The following is a 9,867-nucleotide window of genomic DNA, read 5'->3' as shown; positions in this document are numbered from 1 at the left end:
AAATCACATTCAGGCCACAGAGGCCCGAAAAATCACATTCAGGCCCCAGAGGCCCGAAAATCACATTCAGGCCCCAGAGGCCCGAAAAATCACAATTTAGGCCAAAGTGGCCCGAAAAATCACATTCAGGCCAAAGTGGCCCGAAGATTCACATTTAGGCCAAAGAGGCCCGAAAAATCACATTCAGGCCCCAGAGGCCCGAAAATCACATTCAGGCCAAAGAGGCCCGAAAAATCACAATTCAGGCCACAGAGGCCCGAAAAATCACATTCAGGCCACAGAGGCCCGAAAAATCACATTCAGGCCCCAGAGGCCCGAAAAATCACAATTTAGGCCAAAGTGGCCCGAAAAATCACATTCAGGCCAAAGTGGCCCGAAGATTCACATTTAGGCCAAAGAGGCCCGAAAAATCACATTCAGGCCCCAGAGGCCCGAAAATCACATTCAGGCCAAAGAGGCCCGAAAAATCACAATTCAGGCCACAGAGGCCCGAAAAATCACAATTCAGGCCACAGAGGCCCGAAAAATCACATTCAGGCCCCAGAGGCCCGAAAAATCACATTCAGGCCACAGAGGCCCGAAAATCACATTCAGGCCAAAGAGGCCCGAAAAATCACAATTCAGGCCACAGAGGCCCGAAAAATCACATTCAGGCCCCAGAGGCCCGAAAATCACATTCAGGCCCCAGAGGTCCGAAAATCACATTCAGGGCCCAGAGGCCCGAAAAATCACATTCGGCCGCAGAGGCCTGAAAATTCACAATTCGGCCTAAGGCCCGAAATTCGAAACTCGGCCTAGCATCCGAAAATTCACAACTCAGCCTAAGGCCCCACAATCCCAATTTGGCCCAAGGTCCGAGTTTCGCCTTCAAAATTTGCTCCTTCAGACGGCCACTGGCTCTCATAAATCATTTTTATGATAGCCAGTGGGGGGCAACTGTGAATACCCAAATTTTGAGGCTCAGAAAGCCTGTTTTCCCGGACTGCAAACAGTCCGGCCGGACCGGAGGCTATTTCGGAAGTTCACCGAAAATATATCAATATGGTACTTAAAACGTCCGGAATATCGCGAGGATCGCGGAACAGGTTTCGGAATATTTTTCGGAGGTCCGGAACTCCCAAAAAGGCCCCCGGAGCAAGGCACGGTGTCCACACCGGCCACGCCGGCCACGGCGACTCCTGCCACGCGCGCGGGCGAGGCTTGCCGCCCAGCGCGCGCGGGGTCTGTCGCCCCGCGCATGCGAGGCCTGGCTCCCCCACGCCCCTGGGCGGCACCTGCCGCCCAGCTTGGGCGACACCTGCCGCCCAGACCAGGCGGGGCCTGCCGCCCCACCGACTGGGCGGCAGCTGCCGCCCTCCCAGGCGGCACCCCCAGCCCAGCGTGGGCGGGGCCTGCCGCCCCACCGACAGGGCGGCAGCTACCGCCCTCCCGGGCGGCACCTGCCGCCGAGCCATGCGGCACCTGCCGCCCGGGACCCGAAAATGGCCTATAAATAGGCCATTTTCAGCCATTTTCTAGCGCCTTGTCTGTTTTGACGGACGAATCCTTCTCCCTCTCACGCTCCTTGCGTTTTCTTTACCGCTTTTTGCATTTTAATTTAATTTTTATTGCATTTTTATTGTGATATTTGACCACTAAAATTAAATAAAATTAAAAATTAATTAATATACCTAAACGAGGAGCTTAACCTGGAGTTAAGAAGTAGTCGACGATTAAATCAGGTACGTAAACGAAACTCTGCCTATTTAATTTTAACACTTCATGCATACTTCTTTTCTACTCTTAATAATTCTATAATTGCATAAACGCATTCACATCATCATTTAGACAAATAAACCGTCTTAAATTAATTTGATTAAGCTTAAATGTCCGGTTAATCAATAATCGTGGTATTAAAGTTTAAATCCGACAATATTGGCTAAAAGAGCCTAGTTAATTAATAACTACGGTTCAACTGCCTTATTTCGAACAAATCCGGCTTAAGTCCAATTATTCAATAATTGTGACTAAAAGCCTAAATCAACATTTTTTGGCAAAATGCCTACAAATCAACCTTTTTCGGCTAAAAGTCGTAAAACCGAACCATTTTGGCAAAATGCCTACAAATCAACCTTTTTCGGCTAAAAGTCGTAAAACCGAACCATTTTGGTGAAACGCCTTAAAATCAATCTTTTTCGACTAAAAGTCGTAGAATTGAACCATTTTGGCCAAAGGCCTTAAAATCAACCATTTTGGCGACAATCGCCTAAATCGCACATTTTTGGCAAACTAATTGCCTAAAACAACACATTTTGGCCAAAGGCCTTAAAATCAACCATTTTGGCGACAATCGCCTAAATCGCACATTTTTGGCAAACTAATTGCCTAAAACAACACATTTTGGCCAAAGGCCTTAAAATCAACCATTTTAGCGACAATCGCCTAAATCGCACATTTTGGCAACAATTGCCTAAATCAAATCATTTTGGCTAAAAGCCATTAAAATCATCATTTTTGGCAATATGCCTAAAAATCAATCAATCTTTGGCGAAATGCCTCAAAATCAACATTTTTGGTAATACGCCTAAATCAATCAATTTTTGGCAAAATGCCTAAACAAAAATGCACGAAGCATACACACAATCATGCATAAAGCATACACACTTATGCACAAAGCATACACGCTTATGCACAAAGCATACACACTAATGCACAAAGCATACACACTGATGCACAAAGCATACACACTTATGCACAAAGCATACACACTCATGCACAAAGCATACACACTCATGCACAAAGCATACACACTCATGCATTAAGCATACACCTTCAAAGCCCTTTTAAAAAGGCCTATCGAACTACGTTGACTTTGATCTTCCATTCAAACGGAAGTACGTAGGCACGTTCGGGATTTCACCCCGGGTGGCAAGTCAAAATCACTCAAACATTTCATTAATCCATCATTTACCTTGCAAAGCATTCATTCATCGGTTAGTTTATCGGCATGACATAATCTCGGGATCCATCTCGGGTTCGTAGATTGTGCCTTAATCATTGGGATAATTAATCTAGTAACTAGGTTAATTAAAAATGGAGTCACTTAGGGTTTTTTCCTAGTTTACCCTTAAATAATTAAACAAGGTGGCGACTCACACACATCACGTGTATTTCTTCTCATTCATCATATGCATCACATGCTTATGACATTTGGGGAAGGGGTTCACAAAACCCTAAACTGTGATTAAACCCCAAGCCGAATTAGGCGGTTTCTAGTAATGTATCCGGATACGTGGTGGTTTAAATTATATATATATATATATAAGGATATTTCACCTAACAGAATAATGCCAACTATCTAAAGGAGTCACCCGACAGAATGATACCAATCACTAACACCAAGACATAAATGGAACTATCAACAATTCAACATTATTAAATGACCGTACAAAATTATTTAGCCAAGAAAAGAAACACGAAATGGAAACAAACTGAATATTATATATTAGAAGAAACACCAAAAACTTAAAAATCTAAAATCTATACTATATATATATATATATATATACTATATAAATGTAGTAATAAGAGAGAATAAGAAGATTTTCAATAGTACCTTTAATGAAATTTGAAATATTCTAAAATAATTTTAGTCATAGTCAATTAAAAATTACATTTTATAAACTGATTTGATATAATTTATTAAAATTATTATTGAAATAAATATAGATAGATAATTAAGCATTTCAAAATTTGAAGTTTTACTTTTTTGTAAATTTTATTTTTAATAAATATATATGATAATGAGACATTTGAAAATTTTTATATTTTTTCAATTTTATTTTTTAAAATTTGATTTTATTTTGATCATAATTTAAAAGGTTTTATTTAGGAGAGACATAAAAAAAAGAAAAAAAAAGTATATTTTTTATTAATATTCTTTTTTTCTTTATGTTTATGATTTAATTAGATATACTTTTTTAAAAATAAATTTCAAATAGAATATACATAATTATACCTTCCAAAATTTTTACAATTTTTAATTTTTAAAATTTATTTTTAAATAAATGAAAATATGTATGTGCGGGATGACAAATTAAAAATTTTAATTTCAAAAATATATATAATATGTTATTATTATATCTATATATCTATACACAAAGTTGAGATTAGGATAAATTTTATAAATATAAACTTGGTATTCTCTTTTCTTAGCATTTGTTTTCTCTTTTTTAAAAATTTTAGAAATAATCATTGTCTTCTTAGAAGATTTTGATTGGATGATTAATTTACCTATTATATAATTAATTAGTTAATTAATATATGTTTAAAGATAATTATTAAAAAATATCTTCCACTTTATGCTTTTTATATTGTTAAGAATTCCACGTCGACTAAATACCAAATATACAAATATCATATGAGGGTGACAAGCTAACTAGTTAATTGATTAGTATTAATCTTTTAGTCTTAATTGACCCAAACTCGAGCAAGCCTAAACTACACATTTTCACATCACGAGTTTTAACATTTTGCCCAATTTACCTCCGGCTAGGTTCAAATGCGTTTCAATTCGAGCGAGACCCATTCAATAAGGGAGGATTTCAAGTTTCAAGCGTGAAAAGTCCAATCCTGATTGCACTTGAGGGAGAGAAGCAAGCCCAAATCACACATTTTATATATATATATATATATATATATTATTCCTGATTGCTCTCGAGGGAGAGAAGCAAGCCCAAATCACACACACACACACACACACACACACACACACACACACACACACACACACACACACACACACACACACATATATATATATATATATATATATATATATATATATATATATATATATATATATATATATATATAGAAGAAACAACTTTAAAAGGCCAAAAGTTTTTCCAAAAAAGAAACAAATTTAGAGATAAAATTTTCAAAGAGAAACAATTTTGGAGCAAAAATTCTTTCAAAGAAGAAACAAATTTTGTAGATTATAATTCAAAAGAAGAAACAATTTTGAAAGGCAAAACTTCTAAAAAAGAAATAAGTTTTGAGATAAAATTTTCAAACCACGAATAATTTTAGAGCAAAATTCTTTTAAAAAAGAAACAAATTTGGAGATTAGACTTTCAAAGGAGGAAACAACTTTGAAGGACAAGGGTTTTAAAGAAATAAATTTGGAGATAAAATTTTTAAAGAAATAATTTTGGAACAAAATTCTTTCAAAGAAGAAACAAAATTTGAAAATTATACTTCCAAAGAAGAAACAACTTTTGAAAGATAAGACTTCTAAAGTATTTTTCTGAATTAAGTATAAAAGAAGAATGGATAAATAAAAAAACATCAAATGCAAAAAATACAATATCTACGAAATAATATGAATATATGCAATATTAATATATAATATAAGTTAAAAGATAAAAAAAACAAGAAATGTTTATTCATATTTTCCAATAATAAAAAATACAATCCAAATAGATAATTATATTATATATACAATCAAAACGAACTTGTGGCTAAAGTAGCTTCTAAAAAGTATGTGACTCACAAGACTACAAAACGCTTACAAACTTTCATATATAGAGGCGCATCCTGCAATCTCTACAAGTAGAAAACAAAAACCGCATCTATATCTAAAACTCTCCTTTAACATTACATAACAAATGGCATTACCACTTTTGTCTACGGCATTTTCAGTGCAGCGCCGCCAGCCGGAACTCATTGTTCCGGCCAAACCAACACCCTGTGAACTAAAGACACTTTCAGACATAGACGATCAAGAAGGCTTACGTTTTCAAATTTCATTTATACTGTTTTATCGTAGCCATCCTTTAATGAAAGGAAAGGACCCAGTCGCAATTATTAGAAAAGCACTAAGTGAAGCATTAGTCTATTACTAACCATTTGCAGGTAAGGTTATAGAAGGGCCTAATAAGAAACTTATGGTGGATTGTAATGGAGAAGGCATTTTGTTCATTGAAGCTAATGCTGATGTAAGTATTGAACAACTTGGTGACTCAATGCTTCCTCCTTGTCCTTCCATTGAAGAGCTTTTGTATGATGTTCCTGGCTCTTTTGGTATCCTTGGATGTCCTTTGTTGCTGATTCAGGTAATGTCCTTTATTTTCTATTTTTACATCCTGTTTGATTCAATATAAGTATTTTACTGAATATGAAGGAAAATTTTCACAGGTTATCAAACAAGTTTCATCAGAAAGTTAGACATATAATATGCTACACTAAAGTCTTCTTCTTCTTCAAATCTTATATCTCTCACTACCTAATTACTAATAAACTCACCTTCTACTAAAAGAAAGGCAAAGAAATATACATGACATGGTTTTTTTTTTCACCTAAAAGGTGGCCATGGTTTAAAATCGATGATTTCGATTTATGTGACCATTGATTTTTTTCCTCAATAATTAAAAACCGAGATCTACTTAAATTGGATTGGTATGATTTCAATTCTAGAGTAGCTAGAACTAGCCGATTGGGAAAAATCCCTGATGGGCATATAGGAGTGAGCAAATAGTGAGTTCGATGCAAATCAAACCAAACCAATGGTAGAAAATGTAAATTGAAGTTTTTGGATGATAGACCAAACGAACCAAAATTAGTATTTGAACCAAACTGACTCCATCAGTTCAGCTTTAAATACAACTGATGAATTTTTACGAAATTGACTCAAACCAAATAATAAATTCAGATCAAACCAAATAAACTGACAAACCAAATCTCCATTGAATAGCTAATCCAACTGAACTGATGTGGGTTGGTTCGAATTTTGGTTTAGTTCAGTCGGTGATTTTGCACATCTTGGGGGCATACCTATTCTTTTTCTTTTCGAAGTACATAATTAAATTATGAAAATTCTTGCGTATAATTCACGTTATCATGTTATTCATGAACTAATGATTTGATACCATGTTAGTCTATGAAAGATTTGATATATTTAAAAATCTTCCAATTGTATAATATATATATATAAAAGCTAAAACAAACAAAAGGGGGCCTAGTCTAAATAGTTAGGAGGCCATAAAATAATTTTACTTAATTATGAGTGGCAAAACTAAAACATATTTTTTTCAAAAAATTTTTATATTAAAAATTTGATTTTTTTTTTTTATTTGGGGGCCACAGCCCCTTGCCTGACAGGTCCTGGAAATAAAGAGAAAGCGCAACGCGTTTTGTCAGTCCAACATTCTATTTTTCTTTTTTTATAAATTTTTAAAATTTTCCTTAATTTTCTGTTCAGCATTATATAGGGTGGTTAGTCCACAAAAAATTTCATATACTGAATTTACTTAAAAATCCTTTAAATCATTAACAATATTATGCCTCTTGTTCAGGTAACTCGTTTAACATGTGGGGGATTTATCTTTGCAATACGTTTAAATCACACAATGACTGACTCATTTGGATTGGCAAAATTCTTGAAAGCAACCGGAGAAATAGCAAAAGGAGCAAAAGCACCTTCACTATTTCCCGTTTGGCAAAGAGAAATACTATGTGCAAGAAACCCACCAAAGATCACATGTATACACCAGGAATATGAGGACTCAAACAACAAGAAGACATTAAATTTGGACCAACCAAATATGGTTCATCGTTCTTTCTTTTTCGGCCCTAAAGAAATAGAATCAATAAAGAACCATCTTCCTCGCCATCTTCGTAATTCCTCAACTTATGAAGTGCTCACCAGCTGTTTGTGGAAATGCCGCACAATTGCATTTCAACTTGATCCTAATGAAATCGTTAGCCTATCATGCATAACAAGTGTTCGTGCTAATCGATGCATGCAATTACCGGATGGATTCTACGGTAATTCTTTCATTTTTCCTGCGGTTCTTTCAAATGTTGGACTCTTGTGTAAAAACCCATTAGGGTATGCACTTGAGTTAGTAAAGAATTGCAAGAACCAATTAAGTGAGGAATATGTAAAGTCAGTTATAGATCTTTTAGTTATATCGGGAAAACCACGTTATGCTCAAGGTTTGAACTTTCTTTCAGTTGATGTAAGAAATTCAGGGCTCGCTAAAGTTGATTTTGGATGGGGAAATCCAGTTTATGCGGGACCAACAGGAGCATTTCCTTATATAAGTATTTTTGCTCGTTTTAAGAATAGTAAAGCAGAGGATGGAATTGTATTTCCAATTTGGTTGCCTGAACCTGTCATGCAAAGGTTTCAAGATGAGCTTATGAAATTAACCGGCCAACAACCTATTGATTTTACTATGAAACCAACGATTGCATCAACGCTTTGAAAGTAGTATTAGTAGTAAAAAGTGTATGAGATGGTGAAATGTCATTGAAAATGAGATTAGTGAGCAGTGAGAGTTATTAAAATCGCAATTTCCATGATATTTGGTAATGTTATTAATGTTTGTCTCTCCTTTTTTAAAATAAAATTTTAATATTTCTTATCAATTTCATCTATCATATTAATCCTCTCCTATTAGGGTTTCAAGTATATCATATAGTGTTGTTTGTTGTTTGATACAAATATGAAATTCTAACTTTTTGCAAAGTACTCTTATGACTCCTAAAATTAAATATAATCAAATTTCCAATAGTGCTTTCTATTTCCTTCTCTTTCTTTTTGATATGTAATGATATCTATAAAACTAGTTGTTTTACGCGTGTAAATATTGATGGCTGAATACTAAATTCATCTCTGAATTTTGTAATTTTAATTTTGTGGCATCTTGAACTTGGCTGATGATCTATCGTGCACTTGATTTGTAAATTTTCATGATATTACATATTTTTCGACATTAATATTAATAATTTTTAGAATTTTTGGGTTTTATTTGTAAAATATTGACTTGATATATAGTTAGCAAGACGTTTGAAATAGTAATAATTTCATAAGTTTTAACTTTTTAATAAAGTTTAATTAGTCTAATTTTGCAAGTTAAAGTATTCAATAAAATAATTTCAAAAATTAAAGTATTTAATAGGTGTAGTTTTATAAGTAAAAATATTTGATGGTCAAATTAAAAGTTGATGGTGCTGTGAAGTTAAAATAACAAAATTCAGAAGTGAATTGATATATTCCGCCATATATTGACGGACATAGAACTTAGACCTGGAGATAGAAGCATATAGTCAAGTTTTGAATTTGTATGCAAGCTCTATAAAATTTCGTTGGCTTTTGTTAATAATGTATTGTTAGGGAAATGCTCGAGCAAAAGCTCTATTTGCAGATGTTAATGGGAAAAAAGAAAGTTGACTTAGTAACAATATTAATGGATTGACAAAAGAAAGACAAAATAGTAACAATATTTTAAAAAAATCTTAATGGATTGACTTAGTATACGAGACTATACTAATACTTGGTGTAGCTAATTCTTATCCAACACTTACATAGAGGCAAATAAAATAAAACATAGAAACATATTTTAATTAATTAAAATAATCTATTAATTAGATAACAAAAGTTATTTATTATTTTATAATTATTCCCTACGATTTTTTCCTATGCTGATAATGTTGAATATAAACTTTTTCAATTTTAAACTATGAAATATATCTTTTTCAATATAAAGTAATATTCATTAAACTATCTCCCATATGATTATAGGATCGATTTTTCACTATCTTCATTATATAAAATACTCTCTCCATGGATGTCATTGCGACTGGTAAAATCAAAACTAATTTCACAAGTATATCAATAGATAAATCACATTCTTCTTTTGTCAACTAATTTTTCTCTGCAAGATCTCCAATTTTTATAGTTCATAAAACCGATCACCAGATCTAACTTTCAAGTGTAACAATATCTACTTGAGAAAAATCAAATGGATAAAAATGAGCAAGACATATAAACAATGTTAAAAAAAAATCTAAAGCTTTATTTCACATGAATTTGAGCAACAA

General features: G+C 33.9%; 1 pseudogene; it reads left to right on the top strand.

Moving 5' to 3' along the window:
- The first annotated feature begins 5,648 nt into the window (after positions 1–5,648).
- On the top strand, positions 5,649–8,412 carry LOC149492540 (methanol O-anthraniloyltransferase pseudogene; annotated as a pseudogene).
- Positions 8,413–9,867: the final 1,455 nt, after the last annotated feature.

Source organism: Jatropha curcas, chromosome 11 (assembly GCF_041381405.1).
Source record: "Jatropha curcas cultivar XTBG-Jc1 chromosome 11, XTBG_Jcur_1.0, whole genome shotgun sequence".
Lineage (NCBI taxonomy): Eukaryota > Viridiplantae > Streptophyta > Magnoliopsida > Malpighiales > Euphorbiaceae > Jatropha > Jatropha curcas.
This window is presented reverse-complemented; position numbering and strand designations above follow the sequence as displayed.